Below are 21,220 nucleotides of genomic sequence, written 5' to 3' on the forward strand. Positions count from 1 at the left end.
AGCTACCAGCATGAGTTTGACCAAACTGTGGGAGGCAGTGGAAGACAGGAGTGCCTGGTGTGCTCTGGTCCAGGGGGTCACGAAGAGTCGGACACGACTAAATGACTAAACAACAACAACGCTTTTAAAAACATGGATCAAAACTCTTTATCCTTTAACAATTTAAGTAAAGTCATGTTTATAACCCAGTTAGATTGACCTGGTGGTCAAATTGCTAGCACATTTGCAAAGCTTAAGCAGGGTCTGGCATGGTTTCAAACTGGATGGCGAACTGTGTGCCAAAAGTCCTGCATAGCAGAGGGGTGGACTAGATGACTCTTAGGGCACCTTCTATGACCAATAGCTTTGATCATCTTTGGCAAACTTGCCCTGTAACACCCACCCCACCCCATGGGTCAGTCCGTTACTGAAGTTAGAAAATGTGAGGAGAAAAATGTTAGAAATGGTCAAATAAAACAAGATTCGGGAACGGCTGAGCAGTGCCCCAAGTGGTGAGGCGCATCATTGCAGCTTCTCAGTAAAGCGTCGGGAGCTGGCGGACCACTGCCCCACGTGGCCAGCAGTGTCACTACAGCTTCTCAGGAAAGAACCTTCCCCGCTGGCTGGCTCTCCCATGCTGGCCATTGGCTCCTCCTGGGCTGGGAGGGGGATAAAAAGGGTTCTCCTGCCACCTAGGATTCTGCTTGAGCAGCAAGGCCTAAAGGAGCTCTAGTGCTGGTGCAACGGGAGGCACTGTGTGTGGGGGGGGGGAGGTAGGTTTCTAAATCTTACTGCGTGAACAAAGCAATAGAGGGCTAACCCAGGGCGGGGTTTACAATCACCGAGTAAGCCTGGGAAAGAGACAGGTACTACTAAGCTGACTTTGAGAGTACAGGAACAGAGATAACTAAGTAAGACATAGCAACACCATTCATAGTGTCATATCTATTCTTGCGTCAGGCGTTTGGTATTTAGGTTTAAAGCTGGATTGGATTTTTATGGTTTCGTACGAATTCAAGATCAAAACGACAAACACAACAAAACACGATCAAGTTTATGAAGCATAACAGAAGCAGTAGAGAGGTTGCATTTTTCAAATAGAGAGCAGATAACGTAGACAAATAAAAGCAGCAAGAGAAATTCAAGATTCATTGTGGATTTTTATTTTTTTAAATTGTCTTATGGCCATGGTTTTAAGCTGATTTCATTTTATGTGAGTTATATCAGCCAGAAACGAACAACAAACAAAAACAATGAATTCACTATTCAACTCAGTTCTGTTTTATTATGATACCAAGTGAAAAGATTCTTAACACGATAAACTTCAATGCACATGATTCTACATGAGAGGAGCAGGTAAAAGATGACACCGACCTCCAGTTTCAGAGGAAGCCACCCAGTGACCTTCAATAGATGAATGGGGATTTGAACTCAGGACTGAGTTCTAACACCGTTCCGACACCCAGCTCTCTTGTTTTCTGCTTCAACACATGGGTGGCAGGGGGAGTCTCCCTGACACCCTTTTCTCTTTCTCCTCACCCAACAGCTTGCCAGCTCTTATCAGTGGGCTAAACGGATCGTTTGCAGAGAGCTTTTGGAACAAGGTCCAAGAAGACAGACCAGTCACTGCTGCAAGCAGGTGGTGGCTTCAGAAGGCTCCTGGCCCTTTGATAGCATCTAGCTCCCACTCTCCTTGAAATCAATGGAACCCTGGAATCACAACCTGCTGTCTTCACGACTAATAGAGCTGGGGTCCAAATCCGGCTTTCCTACGCATGCGCCCTGCCCTGCGCATTTAGACTGACATTCCTCTCAGGAGCTCTTGCAATCCAAGATGCAAATGTGCTTTGTGCGCAACTCCAGCTGGGTATCCCGAGAAGAAACGCCCATCGTCTCCAGAAACCTAGGGAAAGGAAAGCAAGAGAGCAGAAACCAGGGTTCAGTTCCGGGATTCATTGAAATGAATTACTGGACGAAACACCTCGAAATGTCCAGAGCTAGCCCCGGTCCATCTTTTCACGGTTCAAACAAGTTGTCTTTTGACGGCAGCCAGGCGAATAATGGCGAGATACTTAGAAGAATTTGGGAGGCTGCCTCTTCGACAAACTGGTACAATAAAATGCGGCAAACGGCGGCTGTGGGGAAATGCACAGATTAAATGAATAACTGGCATCTGGCAACACTCCAAGCCAAAGGCCAGGGAGAACAACTCTGTCTTACAGGCCCTGACTTAACCATGGTTCCTTGGCCCTTCCACATTTGGCTTACTCCAGCGAACAGATTTTGTCACCTTCGCTCTGTGTTTTGGAGAAGTGATTTCGCCTCCTCAGGCTGGGCTTCCAGATAAAGTCGGTACGGCGAGAGTGACTGGATATATCCTATTACGTCAGCAACGCTCAGGGGAATTTTATCGAAAATATCCGTCATCCTGGAAAGAAGCAGAAAGCTTTAGGAGATGTGTGGGGCTGAGTTGAGAGCACCGAAATCCTTTGACTACGGAAGTGGTGTCAATCATATGTATGTTTGCTCAGGAGAGTGTGGCTGTTCAACTTAGTGACTTTGACAGCATTGTTCTGGACTTCCCAATTTGTATTTGTTTAGTTACAAAAATATTTGTACGTTGCTGTGTCATAAAAATATATCAAAGCCGTTTACAGCAACAAAACCATGCAACTTACAAATTCAGCAAATTGGTAACAAAAAAAGAAAGTTAAAAACAGGTATCATTTAACAACTGTGGATGCATTCTTAATAGTTTGCATACGCTTGGTGGAACAGAAATGTTTTTAGCAGGAGACTGAAAAGATTGGCATGGCTGGGTCCATTGTACAAAAGGGCCTGATCCACTCACCTCTTCTTCTCCTGAAATGGCAAAGAATCAAAGATTTCTTGGTAATCATTCTCAACTAATTTGATCTTTTCATTTCTAAAGGTGAGAAACTGGTCTTGGATCTGGAAGAGAGAGAGAGAGAGAGAGAGAGAGAGAGAGAGAGAGAGAGAGAGAGAAGGGGCGGCGGGGGGGGGAGCCACAGTCATTTCTTTTATGCTGGCAAAAATCTCACTGTTCAAAGCATGCTGCATAAAAAAGGATGCTGAGCTGTTAAAGGTGCAGAAATCCGGAATAGAAAAATGGTCAACATGCAGATGCTCCCTATATGGAAAGTCTAAAAGCATTGAGGGAAATGTGTTAGGTGTGGCAGCCTATAGAATAAAGTATTTCAAGACCCAGTATGTGCCCATTTGATGGCTGGGATCTGCAAAACTGGCCCTTTCACAAGTGTCACGTAACATTCATTCAGCACTTACAAGAAATCAATCTTTTATTGTGGCAGCACTTGGGAACTGCCTGCCCATTGACATATCTGGCTAAAAACATTTTCATTCCCGCATGCCTACTTAGGTTTTAGTTTGAAATGGTCAGTTTTATTTATTTTGTGTATATGTTTATAATGTTTTTTAAATTGGTGTTTCAAATTATAGTCAGACCTCGGTTCCCGAATGCCTCCGTTTTGGAATGTTTTGGCACCCAAACACCGAAAACCCGGAAGTAACTGCTCTGGTTTTTGAACGATTTTCAGAAGCCGAACATGCTACGCGGCTTGTTTTGGGTTTTCCTATAGTATTGAGGCTTCCGTTTTCTTTTCGGTTGTTGAATGTTTCAGAAGCCGAATGGCCTTCTGGAACGGATTATGGTCAACAGCCGAGGTTTGACTGTAATATTTTAGACTGCCTTGTAAACCACTTGGAGGTCTATTGTTTTATGTGGCGCATAGCTGTCAACTTACAGATTTGAAAATAAGAGACCAGCAGCCTCGAAAATAAGGGATCAGCAGCTAAAATAAGGGATTTTCCAGGCACAGGCATGTTCAACTTCTGAGCCCCTCTGAGACAAAGGCAGAAAGCCCAGCCAGAAGCCAAATGAAGCCTCAAGCGGTGGTTCCCACAGTGCAGCAACCCAGCAAAGGGGATGCAGCAAGGAAAACCACCGTAACCTCTCCGCTGGGAAGCGCTGAGCAAAGGCGAGTCCCCAGGCAACGTGGCCAACTTGATCAGCACCAGGCATGCAAGCTCTACCCCCCAGTCATTCTTAGACTCCTTATTGGGTGAGCAATGCAGCCAAGCAACACAGTTGGAGCCTCTTTCCTCCCGGGAAATTTTAAGGGACATCATCAATAAGGGACAGCAGCGGGACACGGCGCTGGGATAAGGGAGTTTCCCGCCAAATGAGGGAGGGCTGACAGCTACAATGTAGTGTGCGTGTATATATATGGAATATTTTAATTACTGAGCGGGGGTTACTAAAAGTGTTGAAAGTCATGGTGCTTTGTAGAAACTGGCTTTAAAAATATTACTGTAATAAACTAACAGAAAATAGCCACACAGTCACAAATCTTTCTGCATAAGGTAAAGGTAAAGGGACCCCTGACCATTAGGTGCAGTCGTGACTGACTCTGGGGTTGCGGCGCTCATCTCGCTTTATTGGCCAAGGGAGCCGGCGTACAGCTTCCGGGTCATGTGACCAGCATGACTAACCCGCTACTGGCAAACCAGAGCAGCGCACAGAAACGCCATTTACCTGCCCGTTGGAGCGGTACCTATTTATCCACTTGCACTTTGACGTGCTTTCGTACTGCTAGGTTGGCAGGAGCAACGGGAGCTCACCCCATCGCGGGGATTCAAACCACCGACCTTCTGATCGGCAAGTCCTAGGCTCTTTGGTTTAACCCACAGCCCCACAGGAAGGTCTTAAAACTCCTCCCAAAAACGTAAAGCAAGCTGACCATAAGAGCTTCTCATGGCAAAGATTTCAGAGGGTGGGATGAATTTTTCTTATCCCCTTCATGTCCTTGCCTAGGCCCTGAAATGATATTCTTTTCCATAGTGCCAGTGTTTTGCAGGAGGGATTAAAATGCATCCAGGACTTCTAGGTTTGCTCAATTAACCTAGACTGAAGGACTCTGCTGTCCTTCAGCAGGAAAGACACTTAAAAACAACAACCCCACAGACATTTGGGGATAGAAAACTGGCAGGGATGGCCCTGAGATTTTTGGTCTGAAGGTGGACCTCAGGTCCAAGGTCTGGGCAGGCAGGCCTGTGCAATGGACTGACCTCTCTGAAGATCTCTGTTAACTCGTCTGTACAATCTTTGTAACACAACTGCATGTGCTGGTTGTAGGAGCTGAAGACCACACAGCCTGACGGCTTGAGAACTCAGTCCACTTCCCTCAGAAAGCGAGGCCCGTCAAACCAGTGGACGGCCGCAAACGCTGTGACCAGGTCCACAGAGCCGTCTTCGAAAGGGAGGTCTTCGGCAGGGCACACCCTGTGGGAGGAGATGACAAGGTGATTGTTCGGAGCCTGCTGGAAAAGTTGTTCGTTTATGGCTGATATAACTCATATAAAATGAAATCAGCTTAAAACCATGACCATAAGACAATTAAAAAAAATAGAAATCCACAATGAATGCCTTCACACTAAAGGCTTAGCAGACATCCAGTGAACCTTAGGAGCATACAGTACAAATGAGAGTCCATCTCCTCCCAAGGAACAAAGCATCCAGACTAGTGTGTACAAGTTAGGACATTCTCAATGTTACCAATAGCAAGTGGGAGGAGCAACAAGAGGAACAGCCATTTTAGATCTGGTCCTAACCAATGTTGATGACCTGGTTAGTGGGGTAGAAGTGGAAGGATCATTAGGCACGAGTGTTCATGCTCTTCTGAAGTTTACTATACAGTGGAAAGGAGCAGCCAAGCATACTAGGACTCAATTTCTTGACTTCAAGAAAGCCGACTTCAGAAAACTTAGGGAAGTGCTGGGTGAGATCCCAGGGACAGTAATACTAAAAGGAAAGGGAGTTAATGATGGCCGGGAGTTTGTTAAGAGGGAGATAGTAAAAGCACAACTTCAGGCAATACCAATGAGACGGAAACATGGAAGGTGCCTAAAGAAGGCAGGGTGGCTATCTAAAGAACTTTTAAATGAGTTAAGATTAAAAAAGGATGTGTACAAAAAATGGAAAAGGAGGGAAACCACCAAAGAGGAATTCAAACAAATAGCCAGCACGTGTAGACACAAAGTCAGAAAAGCTAAAGCACAGAATGAACTCAGGCTTGCTAGAGAGGCTAAAAGCAACAAAAAAGGCTTTTATGGGTATGTTTGTAGCAAAAGGAAGAACAAAGAAACAGTGGGGTCACTCAGAGGAGAAGATGGTGAAATGCAAACAGGGGACACAGAAAGGGCTGAACTCCTCAATGCCTTCTTTGCCTCAGTCTTCTCCAATAAAGAAAACAATGCCCGACCTGAAGAATTTTGAGCAAATGATTCAGCAGAGGAAACACAGCCCAGAATAACTAAGGAAATAGTACAAGGATACTTGGCTAGTTTAGATGTATTCAAGTCTCCAGGGCCAGATGAACTGCATCCAAGAGTATTAAAAGAACTGGCAGATGTGATCTCAGAACCACTGGCAGTCATCTTTGAGAATCCCTGGAGAACAGGCGAAGTCCCAGCAGACTGGAGGAGGGCAAATGTTGTCCCTATTTTCAAAAAGGGGGAAAGAGAGGACACAAATAATTACCGCCCAGTCAGTCTGACATCAATATCAGGGAAGATTCTGGAGCAGATCATTAAGCAAACAGTCTGTGAGCACCTAGAAAGGAATGCTGTGATCACCAATAGTCAGCATGGATTTCTGAAAAATAAGTCATGTCAGACTAACCTGATCTCGTTTTTTTGACAGAATTACAAGCCTGGTAGATAAAGGGAATGCAGTGGATGTAGCCTACCTTGATTTCAGCAAGGCATTTGACAAGGTGCCCCATGATATTCTTGTAAAGAAGCTGGTAAAATGCGGTCTTGACTATGCTACCACTCAGTGGATTTGTAACTGGCTGACTGACCGAACCCAAAGGGTGCTCATCAATGGTTCCTCTTCATCCTGGAGAAAAGTGACTAGTGGGGTGCCACAAGGTTCTGTCTTGGGCCCGGTCTTATTCAACATCTTTATCAACGACTTGGATGATGGCCTCAAGGGCATCCTGATCAAATTTGCAGATGACACCAAACTGGGAGGGGTGGCTAACACCCCAGAGGACAGGATCATACTTCAAAACGACCTTGACAGATTAGAGAACTGGGCCAAAACAAACAAGATGAATTTTAACAGGGAGAAATGTAAAGTATTGCACTTGAGCAAAAAAAATGAGAGGCACAAATACAAGATGGGTGACACCTGGCTTGAGAGCAGTACATGTGAAAAGGATCTAGGAGTCTTGGTTGACCACAAACTTGACATGAGCCAACAGTGTGACGCGGCAGCTAAAAAAGCCAATGCAATTCTGGGCTGCATCAATAGGAGTATAGCATCTAGATCAAGGGAAGTAATAGTGCCACTGTATTCTGCTCTGGTCAGACCTCACCTGGAGTACTGTGTCCAGTTCTGGGCACCATAGTTCAAGAAGGACACTGACAAACTGGAACGTGTCCAGAGGAGGGCAACCAAAATGGTCAAAGGCCTGGAAACGATGCCTTATGAGGAACGGCTAAGGGAGCTGGGCATGTTTAGCCTGGAGAAGAGGAGGTTAAGGGGTTATATGATAGCCATGCTCAAATATACAAAAGGATGTCACATAGAGGAAGGAGAAAGGTTGTTTTCTGCTGCTCCAGAGAAGCGGACACGGAGCAATGGATCCAAACTACAAGAAAGAAGGTTCCACCTAAACATCAGGAAGAACTTCCTGACAGTAAGAGCTGATCGACAGTAAGAGCTGCTGGAGGTCTTTAAGCAGAGGCTTGACGACCATATGTCAGGAGTGCTCTGATGGTGTTTCCTGCTTGGCAGGGGGTTGGACTTGATGGCCCTTGTGGTCTCTTCCAACTCTATGATTCTATGATTCTAAGACCTTAAACTTGTCCTGTAACCCATATTACTGACTTAATTTACTCCCCGTGGAATTCTGGGACCTGTAGTTCTGGGAGGGAAGGAAGGAGGCAAAATAACCTCCAGAATTTTCAACAGCCTTGCTGAACTGCAATTCCCAGAATCCTATAGCAGGAAGCCTTTTTAAGCCGACATAAAAACCCCAAACTGGCAAGCCTGTTTGGTTGCAGACTTGCAGCTGTGACAAATGGAAGTTTAAGTCAGGCGAATGTAAGCGTTAGTTTGGGGTGGGTGAGTAGAGGCTGTTGTAAACAAAATCTGCCCTTTTCCCCTTATGGGGTATCCAAGAGCCCATATTGTAGCACCCTGCTTGTGGTTAACGCTTAGCTGGAATGAAATATTCAACGCAGCAATAGAGAAATTAAAATAGTAATTTATTTGTCAGACAAATAAATGAGAGGCACAGTGGTATATGGTTACCAAGCTCTGGCCTGGCCTCCTGCCATTCTGGCCAGCACTTATATTTCCTTAATCCAGCCCCCTTGCTCCTCCTGTGGCTGCCTCTGTCCAATCAGCCTGGTTGAAATTCCTATTGGCTGTTTGCTAGAACCAATCACAAAAGATACACCCATTTCCTTTTGCCCTTTTATGGGAAACAAAAAGCTATATATTCTTCTATCTATAAATGACAAATAAGTAGTAATATATCTTACATGTGTCTCAACATGGAACCTTAATTACCAGCTCACCTCTTGCCCTCCTTGCCCTATTGCCTTCCAAAACAGATGGTTAATCTTAACTTTTTATCTTCAAGGATCTTGAGTTCACATCATCATTGAAAAATCTCCTTCTTTTGGAGGTCTCTAAATAAAGGCCTGACAACCATATGTGTGCTCTAATGATGTTTCCTGCTTGGCAGGGGGGCTGGGCTGGTGGCTGATGGCCCCTGTGATCTCTTCCAACTATATGAAATAAGAATCTAGCATAAGAATTTAACATTTCTTAGTTTCTAAATCCTTTGCATAATTACATTTAAGCCAATATATTTAATACATAACATAAATAACCTTTTAAAAGGAAAAGAAATCTTAAAAGGATCTCAGTTTAAGAAAGAAACAACTTTAGAAAAAGACTTCCCAAAATACTCTCTCCCTTTCTGCCAGCTATTTGCTCTTGGCCTTTTAACCTTAGGAAAATATGGCTCAAGTTTAATGGGAGGCACATGGTTTTATTTTACTATTTACCAACTCTTACAGCTTAATTGTACTTTGCAACATGCAAGGTCAGTGTCCGCTCTCAGCCTGTAATTCCCTTTATACGACTTTGAGAATTGTTTTCTGCTATAAATCAGGGGGCCCCCTTGTCTAGGAGGAAAAACATTGTCAAGGTTCTTAGGCAGCTGGTCTTCTGCCTGGCATAAACATTTGAAAATCTTTAGGCTCATTTTAAAATACAGGCCCTGATCAAAAAATATAAGCTTTGATAAAAAATGCAGGCTTATGATTAGATGCCTCAATATAGAGTCCTTACGTGGGTTCCTATTGGTAGGTGAAAATAACAGAGGCCAACCAGAAAATATTGAGAAGCAAAGCAGCTAGTAAGCATGATCTTTATCCTAACGGGGTGCTCCCTTCACACACAGGAAAGGAGGAGGACCCTGAACAAAGGTGTGCTTGCCCTTATATAGACATTTTGAATTCCCTGCCCTGGAGCTCAAGACCACCCCTCCATACATCATACATACATCACAGAAGGGGTGTAACCCAAGAACAACCCCCACAAACATCATACCTACACCACAAAAAAGGTGGTCTACAACAGAAATTTGAATGTTGTTGTTTTTCCTGTCTGCCAGTATTAAGTTGTGGGTGGACATAGCAGTTGACACAGAGATTTCTCCAAGTGGTTCTTTATAGTAAGCTGGAACTGAACTGAACTGAACAGCTCAGTCGGCCTGCTTTTATAGGCAGCCGGCTGTCCACATTGTAACAACAAAACCCCAGGGTTTTCCACCTAAATTAACTTACCTGGACCTGAGTGAAAACTATATACACAATACCCCTGGTGGCCAGGGTGAGAACATCAATACATAACACCCAGGTTATCTGATAATGCCTTATCTGATTGCCTGATTACATTTAAAAGCGCTACAATAAATTAGGTCCCTGTTAAAACATTTAAAAACACACAAAGGCAGACCAGTGTCCCTAGGAACATGCAGAAGTTGCAAGATGTGCTCCATGAAAGCATGGCCACTCCTCTGAGGACAGGGCTCATGCTGCTATTGATCAAAAATACAGGTTATCCCCACAGGAGAACCTACAGGGTGTGATGATCTTCTCGTACCTGGAAGAAAAGATAAGAACATAATAGTGTGTGTCAGTCTGAACTTGCAAGAAGTTGCAAGATGTGCTCCATGAAAGCATGGCCACTCCTCTGATTGAGGACAGGGCTCATGCTGCTATTGATCAAAAATACAGTTTATCCCCACAGGAGAACCTACAGGGTGTGATCTTCTCATACCTGGAAGAAAAGATAAGAACATAATAGTGTGTGTCAGTCTGAACTTGCAAGAGGTTGCAAGATGTGCTCCATGAAACACGGCCACTCCTCTGTTGGAGGAGAGGCTCACGCTGCTATTTATCGAAAATACAGGTTTTCCCTGCAGGAGAACCTGCAGGGCGTAATAGTGTGTGTGTCTGAACTTATACAATTGTGTCTAAACAATTGGATACTAGTTCCTCCCCTTTAAATGCCCAAGGGCTTAAAAAGATGATAAGAAATGACTCTGTTAACAACTCACCAACTCAAACTATGGATGAAGTGAGGTCCTGTCAAGTCTTGCAAACGAACCAGATAATGCTTGAGATTCACCAATACACTCATAGGTGGATGAACCGCAGACAAATTACTATGTCCTTATCTCAGCTCCTGAATTACCATTACCGAAATGTAGATCTAGAAAATTTCCACTTCCTGCCTACCTTGAGAAACACCATGCGCCTATTTATGACCTTTAGGTCATCAACCCTCCCATATCGACTCATGGAGATAAAGGATACCCTATGGTGGTTCCATTCTCTCCGCCCAGTGAGGGTATTTAAGGACGAAACAAGGAGGCAATTGGTCCCTTGCATAGAGTCAAAGCTAATGCGGATAAAGGAAACCAAGCTCAACACTAGAAATACTAATTGCCCGAAGGAAGAAAAGAACTCTGTAAGCCTAGAATTACAAGACCTGAAGAAGAGGCTAATGAGTATAAAGACTGAGATTTCTACCCAAAATATAAGGACAGTAGAGCCTAGAGCACAATATTTAAAGACGTCCAACAGCTCTTTATCCCATCGTAAGACATCAGTGCAACTCCCTGTTCCCTTTTCAAACGACACCAAATTAGATGAGGAATTTGGCGCCTCCGACATTTCCATGGCAACAACACATAAAGAACTCTATGTTGCTGACAATCTGGAGATATCCAGCACCAAATCTACATCTGGACCTTTGCCTAATGTTCCAAAAACTTATCAGAATGATCACCCTTCTCTACTGTACTCCTGGCGAGACAGGATTGACAGATCTTCCGAATTTGAATCTGGCTCTTTGTTGGCCAGTGATCCACATTTTATAACACATACCTCATTAATACTTCCACAGCCACAGATAGAACCAATAATCCTCCAATTAACCCAGGAGGGAAAGGGGGATTGACAGTTAATGAAACACCATGGGACTGTCCCCCCCACTTGGGGTGCGGTTGGTTGGGTTTTATCTTCTAGGGATACTTACCCTATCAGACCTCCACCTCTTTCCCATACCATTTTGACCCATGAGTCCTGGCCCAAGGATGACTTGTTATTGAGGGGATGTTACCCATCTATTGGGGAGGCTAGTATGGGATCTGGGATTTCCACAATTGAAGGGCTAGGGAGGAATGGCGGTGGGGCTAGATATCTCTATCGGCGAAGGGTTTCGAGATGCAGTGATCCTCGTACCCCTTCCAATCTACGCCCCATCCCAAGGCATGAGGGTAGGAAGAGCAAGGATTACACACCTCCGACATTGGTGCTGTGCAATGCCAGGTCCATAGGCAACAAAACCGCCACCATGCGTGACTTTTTTGTCTCACAGGGGATTGACCTGGCTTGCGTGACGGAGACCTGGGTACGGGAAGGCGAAGTAGTCTCCCTACATGAGATAACACCCCCAGGTTTCTCTATCCTCCATCAATCGCGGACTGTGAGTCGGGGGGGGAGGAGTAGCGTTGTTATTCTGGGAGGATTGCTCTTTCAGAGCTCTGCCATCACCGGCGATCTCCGGCATTGAATGTGTTGGTCTCGTGTGGGGCACCAAGGAGAGCTTGGCTGTCTGGCTGGTGTACCGACCACCCAGCACACCTGCAGCCACCCTGTCAGACCTGCTGGAGGTGGTAGCAGGCTGGGCCTTGGAGTTCCCAAACCTACTGGTTTTGGGAGACTTCAATGTCCATGCCGATGCCGCTCCCTCCTCACAGGCTCTGGACCTAGTGACTTCCATGGCAACACTAGGGCTCTCCCAGGTTGTTTTGGGCCCTACCCATCAAGCAGGCCACATGCTGGATCTGATCTTTGGGGCTGGCATAGATGTGATCATGCTCCCTGCTGTGGAAGTGCCATGGTCTGATCACTACGCTCTGAAAGCCAAGATTGACTTCCCGCTCCTCCCTGGCTCGGGTGGCGAACCTATTTGGGCTCGTCCGCGAAAACTGATGGATCCTGATAGATTCCGACAAGCCTTGCGGAACCCTGCTCCTCCTGGCGACTCATTAGATGACCTTGTTGAGGACTGGAATAACCGTCTCTTGGCAGCCATTGATGAGATCGCACCTAAGCGCCCTCTGCGACCCCGTCGAAACCGGGCCCCTTGGTTTACTGAGGAGCTCCGGAAAATGAAGCGGGATCTCAGGCGGCTAGAGCGAGTATGGCGACGGACTCGTGACGGAGCCTCAAGAACATCTTATAGGACGCTTATGAAAGCCTATGAGATGGCTATGAAAGCTGCTAAGAAATCTTACTTTGCAGCTTCCATTGCATCCGCTAGCTCTCGCCCGGCACAACCTTTTAGAATAATTAGGTCAATAACGTCCTTAGGAGGACAATCAAATTTAAGCACAAATTCGACCCACAGCTGTGAGGCATTCGCGAGTTTTTTTGCGGATAAAGTCCTATTGCTCCGCCGTGACCTCCCTGCCAATTTAGATACAGTGACTGAACTGGAGGCCCCTCAAATGACTTCAGGTCCAGTGTTGGACCATTTCGATTGGATACTCCCTACTGATGTGGATAGATTCCTCCAAGTTAGTAGGCCCACCACCTGCCTCCTTGATCCGTGCCCGTCTTGGCTGATTAGGGAGTGTCCAGATGTTGCGCGGACCCCTCTGGTTGAAATTATCAATTTGTCCCTTCCCAGGGGAACTGAAGGAGGCAGTGGTGTGTCCACTCTTAAAAAAAAACTTCATTAGATCCCTTAGACCTATCCAATTACCGCCCAGTTTCAAATCTTCCATACCTGGGTAAGGTAATTGAGAGAGCGGTTGCTGAGCAGCTTGGTAGGTTTCTGGAGGAAACATCGGCATTAGATCCATTTCAGTCCGGTTTCCGTCCTGGTTTTGGGACGGAGACGGCTCTGGTTGCTTTAACAGACGATCTCCATAGACAACTGGATCGAGGCGGGTCAGGACTGCTGATCCTTTTAGATTTGTCAGCAGCCTTTGACATGGTCGATCATGATCTTCTGGACCACCGCCTCGCAGACGTGGGGATACAGGGCATAGCCCGTAACTGGTTGTGCTCTTTTATCTCTGGTCGGGGACAGAGGGTGGCACTAGGGAGGGAAATGTCGTCGCGCCACTCCTTGGTGTGTGGAGTGCCGCAGGGCGCAATTCTCTCCCCGATGCTTTTTAACATCTTTATGCGCCCCCTTGCCCAGATTATCCGGAGCTTTGGGCTGGGCTGTCACCAATATGCTGATGACACTCAGCTCTATCTGCTGATGGATGGCCACACCGACTCGGCCCCAAACACATTGACCAGATGCTTGGAAGCTGTGGCTGGATGGTTTCGTGGGAGCCGATTGAAACTAAATCCTTCGAAGACAGAGGTCCTATGGCTAGGTCGGGATGGCATGGGGATGAGGGACCAACTCCCTTCTCTTGCGGGGGCCCAATTAGTGCCATTGCCTTCCGTTAAGAGTTTGGGTGTAATCCTTGATGCCTCCCTTTCCATGGAGGCGCAGGTTACAGCAACAGCCAAGGCGACATTTTTCCACCTTCGCCGCATCAAGCAGTTGGTCCCTTACCTTTCCCGCCCTGACTTGGCCACAGTGATCCATGCGACGGTCATCTCCAGGCTTGACTACTGTAATTCGCTCTACGCGGGGCTGCCCTTGAAGCTGTCCCAGAAACTCCAGCGGGTACAGAATGCTGCAGCGAGGCTCCTCACGGGGTCTCTGCCATGGGAGCATATTCACCCAGTGCTTTTCAAGCTGCACTGGCTCCCGGTGGAGTACAGGGTCAGATTTAAGGTGCTGCTTTTGACCTTTAAAGCCCTTCACGGCCTAGGACCCTCGTACCTCCGGGACCGCCTCTCCTGGTATGCCCCACGGAGAGCCTCAAGGTCCATAAATAACAACACCCTAGTGGTCCCGGGCCCTAAGGAAGTTAGATTGGCTTCAACCAGAGCCAGGGCCTTTTCAACTCTGGCTCCGGCCTGGTGGAACGCTCTGCCTCATGAGACCAGGGCCCTGCAGGATCTGATTTCTTTCCGCAGGGCCTGTAAGACAGAGTTGTTCCGCCTGGCCTTTGGCTTGGAGCCAGTTTGATTCCCTCCCTCCCCCCCCCTCTTTTTTCCCCTTCTTTTCCTTCTCCTCCTGCGATGAGGCTACATTTTAATATTTTAATGTTCCATCATTTTAATTGTTGTGTTTTATTTTTGTTTTTAAGTTTGTAATCATTCATCTTGTTTTTATTATTGCTTGTAAGCCGCTCTGAGCCCGGCCTTGGCTGGGGAGGGCGGGGTATAAATAAAAAATTATTATTATTATACCTGTAGATCATTGCATTTGTACAGTTGGCATAATTTTATATAAAAGGAAAGCTCCATTATGAACTTTCTTGACTCTGATACTAATCTTTATCCTGAAAATGTCCTGGAAGGCTTCCTGGCCTTCTTAATACTTTAGGAAAAAAATAGCATGGTAAATGATTCCTCTAGAAGACCCTTTCCATAACCTAACATTGGTATATAACAGTACAGGAACTGCAAAACTAGCCCCCCCCTTATGTGGGGGTTGTGTTATTATCCCCACGTAAGTGAAAATGTGCAAAGTGGGGAGCACCCTCGAAAAAAACCTCTGAATGCCTGCTTTCCCCTCCAGCTCTCTTCCTCTCTCTCCAATCCAGACCAAAATATCTGGAGTTGAAGCTCTGGGGGCTGGACGGAGGTTGTGAGGAAAAGCGGCGGCAGAGGCGGCGCTACCTCCTGCGTCAGCCGCTAGACGAGGAGGCTGAGCAGCCTAAAACAAGGCCCTGCTGCGCCTCTATCCTTTCTAACTCTACGATTCTACCGTGTCACTTTGCTTCCCAAAGTAAATATTCTGTCTCTTTCATTTCTTTTAAAAAACCAATCTTTCGTTATTCCTTTTCTGTGAAAACTTCTAGCAGGCATAGGGCTAAGGGTAAACACATATTCATAACAAGCAAGCATTAGAACTCTAGCAAAAGGTCTTACGCCTCTTGGTAGTGTCCCTAGGTAGTAAGAAGGGGGCGGTAGTGATATAAGAAGGCCAACTCCCCGTCAAAGGAATGCAGTATCCCTGAAGTCCATTACGGGTCAGAGAAGAACAAGTGAAGGCAGGAACCAACTGAATGAAGCAGTTTTCTATTGCGACACAGTTACCATCACCCCACCGTGCAAGGAGGCGAGAGGGAACCCAGAACAAAGGTGTGTCACAACTTTACAAATTGCCCAACTCCTTAGACCACCCCAAAAGCATCACAGGCAAGTCACGAATTGGGTTGTAAAAGTAAATCAGATCATGTTCAGAGCTCAGGTTTCTGCAACCACCACTCCCCAGGCTCCGAATCTTCTTCCCTTGGGGGCTACCCAGCTGGTTCCTCCACCATTCTTCTGTGTCCAAGCAGCCCATAACATTTTGTGTTAATTCACGGCTGGTTTCACTGTGTTCGAGTGAAAACTGCTCATGTATCAGACCTAGATGGGTACAGTGGTACCTTGGGTTAAGAACTTAATTCGTTCCGGAGGTCCATTCTTAACCTGAAACTGTTCTTAACCTGAAGCATCACTTTAGCTAATGGGGCCTCCTGCTGCCACTGCACCGCCGGAACCCGATTTATGTTCTTATCCTGAAGCAAAGTTCTTAACCTGAAGCACTATTTCTGGGTTAGCGGAGTCTGTAACCTGAAGCGTATGTAACCTGAGGTACCACTGTACGGCCTTGGGTAAGTCCCTCACGTGTCCCTCACGATGTTGTTCCTTTGACTACAACTCCCATCCATGCTAACTACTGGCCATGCTGGCTGCGGAGGACGGGGGGGGGGGGCTGTACTGTCTCAACAACATTGGGGTGGATGGGTGCAGGATCACAGGTTCCCTAAAAGGTAAAGGTAAAGGGACCCCTGACCATTAGGTCCAGTCGTGGCCGACTCTGGGGTTGCGGTGCTCATCTCGCTTTATTGGCCAAAGGAGCCGGCGTACAGCTTCCGGGTCATGTGGCCAGCATGACTAAGCCGCTTCTGGCGAACCAGAGCAGCACACGGAAACGCCGTTTACCAACCTGGATGGATTTATTTTAGATTTCTAAACCGGCCTCCATCAAAAGAGATGGTTTATAGATCAGAACGATTAAAGCCACAAATTACATAACAAGCATTAAAATAGAAAACCAAACCACAGAAAACCACCATCAGGTGATGCCATTTAACACAGGCCTCATTTGCACAATACATTTGCAATGGTACCGCATTAAACAGTCATGGCTTCCCCCGAAGAATTCTGGGAGCTGTAGTTTGTAGAGGGTGCTGAGTTGTTAGGAGAGACCCCTATTCCCCTCACAGACCTACAATTCCCAGAGTACCCTGTGAAAAAGGATTGACCTGGGAACGTCATTCCCTTCTGTAAATCCATGAATGTCCAGTGAAATAGGGACACTTGATAGGTATGGAGTGGTATATCTGAGAGTGAGAGAGGGATCTTTCTTCACAACTCTCAGCCACCCTTAACAAATGATGGCTCCCAGAATCCTCTGGGGGAACCCTTGACTATTTAAAGTGGTATGATAGCGCTTTAAATGTATGGTGTGAACAAGTTAAATAGAATAATGTAATGATTTTTTAAATATACTTTCATATTTTAATGCTTATTATCTAATTTGTGGAGTAATTGGAAGTATCTGTGTGCACAAACATCAGAACATAAGGAAAGCCTGCTGGATCAGGCCTAGGGCCCGTCTAGTCCAGCATCCTGTTCTCACAATGGCCTACCAGATTCCTGGAGGAAGTCCACAAGCAGGATTTGAGCAAAATAGCTTCCCTCCTGCGGCTTCCGGTAGTCAGAAAAACTGGCCTTCACTCTGCCCACCTTGTAGGTCCAGCAGAGGCATCGTGGCTAGTAGCCACTGTGAAATATACTCAGAGTTGCAAAGTGATTTCATGCTCTTTATTCAGCTCATAGTGGTGAGGAGGAATGAATGAAAGTCCCCTCAAAGTATCTGCTTTATATACATTATTTACACAATGGGCTGCACATGATTGGCTAATTCTGGAATTCTACTGTAAGCCAACCAGGTTGTGGATTCACTTCTATCTGGAGCATGATTGGGTGGTTCCTGCCAACCAATCATACTGCTGCATTGTTCTAGGACCAATCAGACTGCTACATTCTGAATCCTATTGTTCTAGGACCAATCAGACTGCTGCAGTTTGGTTCCTATTGTTCTAGGACCAATCAGACTGCTGCAGTTTGGATCCTATTCAACTCAGTACATAACACACTGATAGGCCTCTTCCTTAATTTCTCTAGTCTTCGTTTAAAGCCTTCCAAGTTGGTGGCCGTCCCTGCCTCATGTGGAAGGGAGTTCCATAGTTTAAACATGCGCTGCATGAAGCTGTGTTTTCTTTCTTTGGTCCTGAATATTCCAACATTCAGCTTCAAGAATTCTAGTGTGATGGGAGAGGGAGGAAAACGTCTTCCTGCCCGCTTTCTCTCGGCCATACACGTGTGAGGTCAGCTCCTACTTACAGATAAGAGACATTGGGCGGTTGTGGAGCTCTCCTGGCCTCCTCGATCTGAGCTTCACTGATGTCTGTCCCGACCACCTTCTCAAAATGTTTTGCCAGCATCCGAGTGCTTTGGCCCGAGCCACAACCCACGTCGACTGCCAGCTGCCCGGGGCTCACCCTCTGAGAAAAGATAGCGACACATCTCAGAAATGCATCACCAGGTCATTGTCAGCAAGGCTAGCACCTCAAAGTGCAAGTAGATAAATAGGTACTGCAATGGCGGGAAGGTAAATGGCATTTCCGTGCGCTGCTCTGGTTTGCCAGTAGCGGGTTGGTCATGCTGGCCACATGACCTGGACGTTGTACACCGGCTCCCTCGACCAATAAATCAAGATGAGTGCCGCAACCCCAGAGTCGGCCACGACTGGACCTAATGGTCAGGGGTCCCTTTACCTTTACCTTTTAGGGAACCTGTGATCCTGCACCCATCCACCCCAATGTTGTTGAGACAGTACCGCCCCCCCCCCCGTCCTCCGCAGCCAGCATGGCCAGTAGTTAGCATGGATGGGAGTTGTAGTCAAAGGAACAGCATCGTGAGGGACACGGCTTTCCCACTCCTGACTTACCCAAGGCCGTACAGTGGTACCTCGGGTTACATACGCTTCAGGTTACATACGCTTCAGGTTACAGACTCCGCTAACCCAGAAATGGTGCTTCAGGTTAAGAACTTTGCTTCAGGATAAGAACAGAAATCGGGCTCCGGCAGCGCAGCGGCAGCAGGAGGCCCCATTAGCTAAAGTGACGCTTCAGGTTAAGAACAGTTTCAGGTTAAGAACGGACCTCCGGAACAAATTAAGTTCTTAACCCGAGGTACCACTGTACCCATCTAGGTCCGATACATGAGCAGTTTTCACTCGAACACAGTGAAACCAGCCGTGAATTAACACAAAATGTCATGGGCTGCTTGGACACAGAAAAATGGCGGGAGGAACGAGCTGGGTAAAAGCCAACTCCATTTTCTTCTTATATCACTGCCGCCCCCTTGTTACTACCTAGGCACAGTACCAAGAGGTCTAAGACCTTTTGCTAGAGTTCTGTTTGTCTGTTATGAATATGTATTTACCCTTAGCCTTATGCCTGCTAGAAGTTTTCACAGAAAAGGAATAACGAAAGATTGTTTTTTTACAAGAAATGAAAGAGACAGAATATTTACTTCGGGAAGCAAAGTGACATGGTAGAATCGTAGAGTTAGAAAGGATAGAGGTGCAGCAGGGCCTTATTTTAGGCTGCTCAGCCTCTTTGTCTAGCAGCTGATGCAGGAGGAAGCGCTGCCTCTGCCGCCGCTTTTCCTCACAACCTCCGTCCAGCCCCCAGAGCTTCAACTCCAGATACTTTGGTCTGGATTGGAGAGAGAGGAAGAGAGCTGGAGGAGAAAGCAGGCATTCAGAGGTTTTTTTCGAGGGTGCTCCCCACTTTGCACATTTTCACATATGTGTGTGGGGGGGGCCCAGAACACTACTCCCACATAAGGGAGGGGGAGTTTTTCAGTGCCTGTACTGTTATATACCAATGTTAGGTTATGGAAAGGGTCTTCTAGGGGAATCATTTACCATGCTAATTTTTTCCTCAAGTATTAAGAAGGCAAGGAAGCTTTCCAGGACATCTTCAGGATAAAGATTAGTATCAGAGTCAAGAAAGTTCATAATGGAGCTCTCCTTTTATATAAAATTATGTCAACTGGTATAAGTTCAGACTGACACACACTATTATGTTCTTACCTTTTCTTCCAGGTACGAGAAGATCACGCCCTGTAGGTTCTCCTGCGGGGAAAACCTGTATTTTTGATAAATAGCAGCGTGAGCCCTGTCCTCAAACAGACGAGTGGCCATGGTGTCATGGAGCACAGCTTGCAACTTCTGCAAGTTCCTAGGGATACTGGTCTGCTTTTGTGCGTTTTTAAATGTTTTAACAGTGAAGTAATTTATTGTAGCGCTTTTAAATGTTGAACAGAGAAGGAATGTCCCCGTTTTCCTGTAGCGTCGTGAACTTTGGCACCGGAAAGAAGCCTGCCTCTTTCAGAATGCTGACTGTGCAATGCTAATTATTTCTCAGGCTTGCTTTTTTACAGCCAAGAAGCAAAGGATTCAGCTCTGAAATCCCTCTAGGGCAGCCTTGTAATAAAAAAATTAAGGTCTTATATATATAGTAAAGGTAAAGGTACCCCTGCCCGTACGGGCCAGTCTTGACAGACTCTGAGGTTGTGCGCCCATCTCACTTAAGAGGCCAGGGGCCAGCGCTGTCCGGAGACACTTCCGGGTCACGTGGCCAGCGTGACAAAGCTGCATCTGGTGAGCCAGCGCAGCACACGGAAACGCCGTTTACCTTCCCGCCAGTAAGCGGTCCCTATTTATTTACTTGCACCCGGGGGTGCTTTCGAACTGCTAGGTTGGCAGGCGCTGGGACCGAGCAACGAGAGCGCACCCCGCCGCGGGGATTCGAACCACCGACCTTTCGATCGGCAAGCCCTATAAATGTTCATAAATGTACCAACCAAGCACATACATAGATATGTGGACCACATTTCTGGAGCAGCACAGGAAGACCGTCCTGAAACCATTTTGACTCTCAAAGTGACGAAATGTTTTCTCTGCGAGGAGGGAGGGGGTGAGGGAACCTTCCCTTTGTCTCAGGAATTGGGAAATCACCATCTCAAAGGAATGGGCAGACCACCAGAAAAGGCAATCAGATAAGGCATTATCAGATAACTTGGGTGTTATGTGTTGATGTTCTCACCCTGGCCACCAGGGGTATTGTGTATATAGTTTTCACTCAGGTCCAGGTAAGTTAATTTAGGCGGAAAACCTTGGGGAATTGATGTTACAATGTTGACAGCCGGCTGCCTATAAAAGTAGGCCAGCTGAGCTGTCCAGTTCAGTTCAGTTCAGTTCAGTTCAGTTCAGTTCAGTTCCAGCTTATTAAGAACCACTTGGAGAAATCTGTGTCGACCGCTATGTCCACCCACAACTTAATACTGGCAGACAGGAAAAACAACAGCATTCAAATTTCTGTTGTAGACCACCTTTTCT

At 46.4% G+C, this 21,220-nt stretch overlaps 1 pseudogene across 1 annotated transcript; it reads right to left on the minus strand.

Moving 5' to 3' along the window:
* Positions 1 to 1,244: 1,244 nt before the first annotated feature.
* Positions 1,245 to 20,287, minus strand: LOC310832665 (putative methyltransferase; annotated as a pseudogene). Its single transcript, XR_014568614.1, has 6 exons — positions 19,913 to 20,287; positions 18,154 to 18,314; positions 5,089 to 5,302; positions 2,831 to 2,931; positions 2,270 to 2,407; positions 1,245 to 1,882 (listed from the first exon to the last, which is right to left on the minus strand). The product of XR_014568614.1 is annotated as a putative methyltransferase (transcript).
* Positions 20,288 to 21,220: the final 933 nt, after the last annotated feature.

Source organism: Podarcis gaigeae (genome assembly GCF_964106915.1).
Source record: "Podarcis gaigeae genome assembly, chromosome: 15".
Taxonomy (NCBI): Eukaryota; Metazoa; Chordata; class Lepidosauria; order Squamata; family Lacertidae; genus Podarcis; species Podarcis gaigeae.